General features: G+C 37.1%; 1 long non-coding RNA gene across 1 annotated transcript; it reads right to left on the reverse strand.

The window, feature by feature from the left end:
* Window positions 1–5,956: 5,956 nt before the first annotated feature.
* On the reverse strand, window positions 5,957–7,561 carry LOC113234599. The gene is made up of 2 exons (XR_003310802.1): window positions 7,280–7,561; window positions 5,957–6,375 (listed from the first exon to the last, which is right to left on the reverse strand). It is a non-coding gene; the product is annotated as an uncharacterized LOC113234599 (long non-coding RNA).
* Between the last annotated feature and the right edge of the window lie 1,685 nt (window positions 7,562–9,246).

Consider the following 9,246-nt stretch of genomic DNA (forward strand, 5'->3'; position numbering starts at 1 on the left):
AAATATATGCAGACAATATTTGATTGCGGACAGTGGCGCCCTCTCCTTCCGTCCCGTGACTTGACATTATAAGAAAAAAAGCCTCAATAGCTACAACACGCTAGGCGTTGTTAGCTCGCTGTGTGAAGTTGGTCCACAGTGCATCTATATAAAAATTCTGGTAGTAAGCTCTAAAAAGAGTTATTTTTACATTTACGGAGCATCTACCTAGGAAACCTCTGCGCCAACATGTTACCGTGCTTACTTGTCACACTTACGCATTTTACTTATCGTCGATACTTCTGAGCAAAACCTAGTAAAGAACAAATTTTTTTTAAATATTTTTTTAACTGAATACTTACTACTACTCTCATAGTAAGTAAGTACTCACCTAATGGCGGTGACAGACGCTTTAAAATTCTACAATTTATCAGATATTTCAAAACTTTAAACTTAGGCACACCTATACAGTGGCCGTTAAGAAAATAATGATAATAATGCTTACAAAAATTCCCGCGCCCGGAACGCTTCCGCGGCTACCTCTGTGTGACCAGAGCATAACGAGTCCGGTGTGATTATGCAGCAAAAGAGGATAAATACATATTCTTGTTATTCAAACTCAGACCTTATTTTCAGGATTGAATTTTCATATCTTATTTCGTTTTGCAAATATAAAATCGAATACCGGTTCATCTAATATCCATAGCGAAGATCAACGACCGAAATGTACAATGTTTTGAGAATAAACAATCTCGCACATATGTCTTTGAGAGCAAAGTAGAGACGGATGAGTAGAAATGTCGATGGATTTCTTATCTAACCCAGGCATTTACTGCTAAAGCTTCGACCAACTTAATTGAGAGAAAGCTTTATAGTTATTAATACAAAGATTGTATACTTAGAAAAAATCCTTCGATCCGGGTGGATTCGAACCAGGGTCTTCTAGCAAACCTTGCTAGACGCTATGCCAACTAAGCCACTGAATTAACCAGGAACTGTACTCTCGTTCTCCGTTCGACATCCGTCCGAAACAAGTACTGTGAAATAGGTAATACCCGACCAAATTATAAGATGCATGAGGCGAAAGAAGCTTCATACTTGACAAAGCTTTTTAATTTTATCGAGTATTATTTGACAGTAATTATTTCGGACCATCGAGTACATAACCAGAAATGGAGACGAATTAAGGGCCATCCATCCCTGGCAACTCATCAGGCAAATGGGCCTTATATCACTTTTAAATATCAACTCTCGTTTGCACTGAAGTCACAAATTAGAAAACCGAAATAGTACAGCGCCAATAACTGACCTGTGTGTACGTCTCCGTATATTTCGAAAATAATCTGTATTTATTGTAATAAAGGTAATAATGTCTCTAACAATGGGGGCTGTTCCATTCGGTGGTTTGGGAAAAACAGAAAAACATCTAATTATAAATCAAACGGTATCTTCATCGGTAATTAAATATTAGTTATGTAATTTTGCATTTTTCGCCCATTACAGCAAAGCTCAAGTTAAACTGGTCGATTTGAAGTGAAACAATTGACGACACCCGTTAATTGTTTTGAATTCGGGCTGGCCAATCGGAGAACAGTTGTCACAGTAATGATTTGGCAGAATAGTTCTTCCGAATATTCTCCCAATATTTTTCGTATAATTTTATTTGTTTTTCCATCCTCCATGATAATTTTCCGCATTTGACGTTACGTACGTAAAATGTTTCAAAAAGAAAGAAAATAACATGAGCCTTCAAATTATATTTTTGTAATGTCTTAAAAAAAATTATAACCGTAAATTTGCATAATAACCGCTTAAGTATTTTAATAAACGACAATTTATCTCACCACAGCACTGAGTCCTTATAGTCTTTCAACCCTGACGTTGGCGAAATCGTCGCGCAATACGACGGAGCCATAGATACAAAAGTTGAAGTTGAGTTGATAGTTTTCAAATAAATTAAATGACATGTCGTCTCTATATCTGCTTGTATCTACACTCGATGTTTCGGACGAATGAACTTTTCGATGTGTTTGTGGATCGTAGTGGTTTTAACGACTTTTTTTGCCGCAGCGCTATCTATGAGAAATCCATTTCTTCACTCAGCCAAGCTTTTATGCCAATAGTAATAGAGACGAACAATTCTACTAGTCACCGACCGAGGCAATTAAACGATTTCAGATCCTTATTACTTTACTTTCAGAGAACAACACAAACAACGAAATTGTAGAATTGCGTAGACTTCTATCTGTGATCATCGAGAACTCCACCGCCGTGCCTTTTAAATGGCATTGCAATCATTACAGATGTTTCTACTGCCTCGTCAGCTTTCAGGTAAATAATAAACGCACCAAAATCTATTGGAATAGATCCATTATTATTATTATTAGTAGCAGTAGAGCTCCATGTGAAAGAGTTCGTCCAGGGAAGTACTGCCACCTTGCCTATTTCTGCCGCCAAGCAATAATGTGAGCATAACTGCGTTCCGGTTTCGAAGGGTAAGGGTGCTGGTGAAATTACAGGCACATGGGACTTGTCAACTTATGTCTCAGGGTGACGGGCGCAGTGGCAGCGCCCCTCAGATCTTTGCGATTTAAAACTCTGTGTGACACTGCAACTGTTATGGACAGGCGTGTAGCTTACTACTAGGCGCACGACTTATTCGTTCCGTCCCTTGATATTATAAAAATGAATGCTTTTTTGTAATAACAAGTGACGACACGAACAAGTCGTGCGACTGGTGTTGAGCGACATGCCTGTCCATAACAGTTGCAATGCCACTTAGAGCTTTAAGTCGCAAAGACCTGAGGGTCACTGCCACTGCGCCCAACAACAACAACTGGGACATAAGTTGACAAGTCCCATGTGCCTGTAATTTCACCTTACCATTCCAAACCGGAACACAGTAAGTAATGCTCACATTATTGCTTGGCGACAGAAATAGTAAGGTGGCACTACGTCTCTGGATGACCCCTTTCGCAAAGAGATCCATTGCTACTAAAATTGGTAGTAACGTTTTATTTATTGTTGGACGACAGTCGCGTTTAGATCGTTCCCATATCACGACTATCTGTCGTGACTGTGTCGTGGACGTTTATTTTATCGTATCACGGCAGCCGCCTTGTCGTTTACACGACAGAATCGTTTGATTATCTGTCGTCACATTTTTGTCGTGATGTTTCATTTATCGACGAACGACTGTCGTTCTAGCTCTTCCCATTGTCACGACAGTCTGTCGTCGTAACGTCAAAAAAGTCGTGAACGACAGTTAATCGTATTGTACTACACGTGAACAACTTCATTTAAATATACAAGCCACGACACTTTAAACTGAACGACTATCTGTCGTCACGACATAATGGGAACGCGCCCTTAGAGAGACAGAGATTCTTATAGGCCTTAGATTCATAATTATTACACTTCTTAATTATAATATTTTTAATTCTTTTAGGATAGCAGCGAGTTAAAAGGACACATGAGAACTGAACACGAACAAGTAAAACTGAAGAACGTTCTAAAGTTTATTAATACAGACAGTCTAATCAAGCTGGATATTTCGGAATTCACATGCAGAATATGTCTAAAAAAAATAACACATTTGGACGAATTTCTGACACATGCTTTTGAAATTCACAAATTTAAATTTAAAAAGGAGTTACAGGATCGTATTTTTACATACAAATTGTCGGATAATGATATGGAATGCCTTCTATGTGGAGAAAACTTCCGTTTTTTTGGTCCACTAATGATGCACACACATAAAAAGCATAAAGTGTTAAATCCTTTTTTATGTGAAATATGCGGTCAGGGTTTTGTTACTAAAGGCAATTTGGACACTCATTTAAAATGGCGTCATTCTCAATCACACACTTGTTCAAAATGCAAGGAAGATTTTCATACGTTATCTAAGTTAAAATCACATTTAAAGAAAATACATTCTGCCCACTTCAAATGTCCGAGATGCCCCTTAGAATTTCAGAGTAGATATTTAAAAAAACGACACTTAATTGACCAACACGATGTCAAATCTTTACAGTTCAAATGTGACGACTGTTCGAAAATATTTCCACAGAAAAGTCTACTGTTGAATCACAAATTGAAAGTACATTTGAATCAAAAAACCGTTATGTGCAGCATTTGTGGATTTAAATGTTTCGACACATTCGCCTTACGGCGCCATCTAGTGGTGCATTCCGAAGAGAGACCGCACGAGTGTCGATATTGTAAAAAATCTTTTCGACGGCGAAAAACTTTGATTGTCCATGAAAGAATTCATACGAATGATAGAAGGTTTGTGTGTAACGAGTGCGATAAGGCATTTTTGCAGGGCACTAGTCTCAAATGGCATGTCAGAAACCATCATTCAAATGTTATGTAGTTTATAAATTCATAAACTATTAGATAGCACTAACAGCATTGCAAGATACGTACCAGTGAGTCTATACAGAACCTTACTGTACTGTAGTTGTGTAGTTAAAAGTTTTTATTTGCCGCCATTTCGCCATTCATAACATGCGGTTCCTGAACACATCATAGAAGCTCTTTGTAATAATACGTGTATAAATAAAGCAGTGTATGTAACTGTACATAATTAGGCATTAAAACACTCGCTCTTGTTTTCATACGTTTCATTACGTAACAGTTACATGAACTACTATTCTCACGCATGTTCTAGGATGGAAAAAATCCATAGTCTAAGCGCATGTCACACAACTGTAGTTTTTATTTAATTCATAGACAAACTAGAGTCGGCCCCAACTATCATATCGTTCGATATCAAGTAACGTGTGAAATTTGTCAAAACTGTTTGCTATTGAGCTATTGGCATTTCATCTCGAATAAAACTTCATCTCGACTGATATTAGAATTGAGGTCGAATCAAATTGTTTTGTTTTTCTTCTAATTCTGATGATTCTTTTTTTGTTGAAAAGAGGGTAGGTACCCTCTTCAACAAAATCATGCTCCTCCAAGGGTGGCTGTTCACGCATGAAGTTTCATTTTTATTAATAACGCCTACATTTTATTATAAAGAGCAATTATTTTAATGGTTGATTTTGCTATTCTCCAATTCAAGGCGTTTTTCTCTCTCAATATACTTTGAGTAGTGAGAACCGATTTTTATTACCTCCTGTGTCCAGTCCCGTATAGTGGCGAATTAGGGGATGAATCCGTTTGCGCACTTTCCGGTAACCGATTTCAAAAAAAAACTTGGCAAATAGATGTAATTCCACGTACTTTTGAGGTCGGTTTTTTTAGTACTTTGTACTGAGATTATTGTGTAGGTAAATGACGTGATTACTCCGACATCACCCCTCACGGAAGAATGGCATAAGTGGAGTTACGTCAATGTTACGGACGGCCGTACGCGCCTGGCCGGTCAGAGCAAGAATGAGTAATTCAAGAGCTGCTCGGCCGAACGGCGTCCGCGGCGAATTGATAGGGCCGGTACGGTGTGGGAGACACAATCGTTCTCATTGTCTCATTCGTAATTAATTTGTGATTATGTTCAGTCGCATTCGATATTCTTCTCCAATAAGTCAGATAGAGATAGAAGAAAAGCAGGATATCGAAGACAGTCCACAGGGTCTTGACAGTCAATAAATCTGTACCCTCCACGAAAAACGCGGTAACTCTACTTGTATCGTTTTTTTAAAGATTCGTCATTTGTGTAAAATAATGCATCTTTCTATCAAATCACCAATACTCTATCTGCTCTAGAACCGAAGATAAATGTATATTACTCCTTTAGATACAGAAAAATATAATCCTCTACAATTCTTATAACTCTATCGATTAATATTGTCGATAGACGGGCGTTCCGTCATAAAAAATAAAAAAACGCCCATTTTTGTGGTTTTTTTAATAATAATAATATGCCAGACAACCAAACTGCTGAATTCCATGTACAGGGTCAAGAGCATGTCAAGCTTGACACTTACGACACGTTTAAATCCAACTCTATGCAGGTTACGGTAAGAACGGTCCAAATTACAAAGTGTCAAGTTTGACGTGCTCTTGACTATATATACCATGACTAGCTGAACAACAGAATTAACTCTGGCGCACATGCCAGAACACAGATCAGAACCAATTAAGAAAATTTAATTTCCCAAAATGATCCTACCGGGAATCGAAACCGGGACCTTCGCGTTCAGCGCCCACAGTGTAAATGAGGTCATTATAAATTTTAATATCACTGGACACCGATGTTGCTGTTAGACTTTTAATGCGTCTAGAACAGATTTAGGCACCACGTTGCTGGTCATCTCTCCTACTACGAAGTTTGTTTTCTGTCTACCAGGGCGTTGCGCTGGTATCACTACGCCATGTTGCCGTAGAAGGTGTTTTTTCCAATAACAGCGTCGGGTGAAGCAGGAATGGCACACTTCACACTCATATCTGAAAAGTATGTCACATTATTGTTTTTTGAATATAAAAATGTTTAACTACCATGATATTCAATTGTTTTTGTGAAATTACGTCACTATACTTCCAGGCCCTTTCTTCTCTAAAGTACTTTTACACGTTTTTCAAAATATCGATACTTTTACGCCTTTTATTCCTTAAAGTATCGATACTTTTAAGCCTTTTCTTCCTCAAAGTATCGATACTTTACGCCTTGTCTTCCCGGAAGCATCGATATTTAAGTTATTAATAAGATAAAGACGCGAAACTGAGTTCGTTAGATCAATGTAATAAAGGTTCATAGACTACTCATTGATTTTAGACGGCATGCAATTGTGTCATGAATAAATTTGTGAGTTGTACCATCCATGGAACAGGTTAATATTACAAGTAGCCCATGACATGACATTTTAGTATTTCAGGAGACCAGGGAAAGAACGATCAAAGTCAAGCGTTTTGAGTTAATACTGCCAGCTAATTTCTTAAACGCTGAGTGTAATTGGCCTAAATCAGTAAAAGGATAATAAGGTTCAATATCTGAAAATGAAAAATTAACTTTTAATTTTACGCATAAAATGATTGAGACTAAATAATAGAAAAGTTTAATAAGATTTATAAAGGTTTTTTTAGGTAAAATTAATGTTGACATATTATGTGTAACCGTATGTAATCCATACGGTTACACACATTATGTCAACATTGACTAAAATCAATACATGAAATAAATTTCAGGTAGCATTTTTGTATGTCTTTCCCACCAACATTGAACAGTTTTCCAAAGTTCCTAAAGTTCTCCTCAAGTGACTATGATCATTCCATCCCTGGACTCTTCATTTGTCCTCTTTTTTACTAATTAACGAAAGTTTAATCTGCGCTTGCGCAAATCCACAACAATTACCTTTTAATTTCATTATGTGAATCGACATGTCTATTCAGTTTGGTTTTGTCGAAGAACCCTCTGTCACACTGTGAACAGTGGTATCTGATTTCTTTGGAGTGTGATCTCTTTCTGTGGCTCATCAAATTCGATGAAGTACGGAATGAAGCTGAACATATTTCACATTGGAAGAGTTTTATGCCTGAAAAAGATTTGTTTTTATAAGTTAGTAACAATAGAGTGTAATGAAAAGGCAGATGTGCTACTAGCATCCGCGTTATGAAGATTCGGTAACCAGACATCTATACGATGTTATAATCCACAGAAGAAAAAAACAATGAAGTGCCTTCAGCCTCGATATACAATGAGAATCGATGTCACCAAAACTCACATATTCTTAATTTGAAACACTACAAAATGTTGATTTATTTATTTATTTCATAAAATTACACAGTGTAACAGTAAATTACTAAGGCACTGTGAAATTCATACAACATAAAATTATTTTTAAATCGTAGATGATAGTCGTTTATCCATCATCTCACAAAACTTCAAACATTCATCACGCACAGTCACCCATCTACTTGCGAACACATCACATTCTGGTGCAGATACAAGAAGCGCATTAAAACAGTGCAGAGCGCGAACTAGTGGCGATTTACTGTGTGCCACAGGCGCAATGCCGGCTCTGCCAGAAGATGGTGACCACGTGGACGCAGATTAAATTTATTTAGCGGGGGGACAAACAAGCGCACCAGTTGCGCCACTAATTCAGGGCAATCAGAATCTCCGCGCAGGATCCTACCAGTAATAGCCATTAGACTATAATTACGTCTTACTACCAAAGAATTAAAACCCAAGACGCCAAGAAGGAATTTCGTAGGATATAAAAATGGATAGTATCCATACATTGAACTTATATAAATATCTTAAAAATGTCTTTTGAATTTTCTTGATATTGATTGGTCGTAGTTCTAAATTGATAAAGAAGTAACAAGTTCAGGATTGTTAATATAATTTAAACTTTACCCTGTTGGTATCACAGTTGGCATATCGTTGAAAGTTCAATATTGCAAATTAGTTTTCATATTACATTGAAATTTCAATCAATGTATTGCCATCTAGCGACTAATTGCTGAACGACGACGAATACGAGTTATTAATTTAGTTCTTCAAAAAAGAAGCGACCGTATTGCAGGGGTATAAGCTTTATATTCTTCTCTTGTAATAAAAAAAATTTCAGTAAACAGAAAATTGAAAATTTATTAAAATACGACTTTCAGATTATATGAAATACCGCCACGGGCAATATTTTTGGTGCGGCTATAATTTTTGCATAAGGCAATTTTTCTAGAACTTGCACGAAAGAATGACAGCGAAAATGGCGAATTGAGCTCACATAGGTTTTTCGAGACCTATAGTTGGCTCGCGTCCGATGCTAACTAATCACTTCTACTGTATTTATTGTTGTGTTACAATCAGTCTACATCGGGCAAAGAGACGAATCAGACATTTGCAAAATTCAGCCAATTATAAAAGGTATTTTTGGGAAAACATTGGGAGGCATTCTCTGACCACTTTACGCGTTTTTCTATGCCCAAAAATAGAAGAATAAAACTGTTATTGATAGGAAATCGCTGCTGAAATTATAAAGAATTATCAAAAATGTGCCACCTAATCGAAATTGCTTATGACCAAAGGATGGGCGCCATACTGCCAAGAAATAAGAAAAAAAAAATTGAAAAGCGGCTTGCTAGTAATTATTTATTATTCATTCGCTACCCAGAACGAGTTATTCCCGACTGTCGCCAATTCGCAGCTGCACAGGAGTTAAAGGTGGGTGTCACTAACATTTTTCCAAAATTACTTGGTTTGACTGTTTGGTTTTATGGATTTGGAAAGATTAAGGAATAAAGTCCTCTGCCTCCTTTTAACAACTAAGCCCCTTCACATTTCAAGAAACATGCCGTCGTGTTTATTTACAAAAA

The sequence above is a fragment of the Hyposmocoma kahamanoa genome, unplaced genomic scaffold, assembly GCF_003589595.1.
Source record: "Hyposmocoma kahamanoa isolate Upper Pololo Valley unplaced genomic scaffold, ASM358959v1 85306, whole genome shotgun sequence".
Classification (NCBI taxonomy): domain Eukaryota; kingdom Metazoa; phylum Arthropoda; class Insecta; order Lepidoptera; family Cosmopterigidae; genus Hyposmocoma; species Hyposmocoma kahamanoa.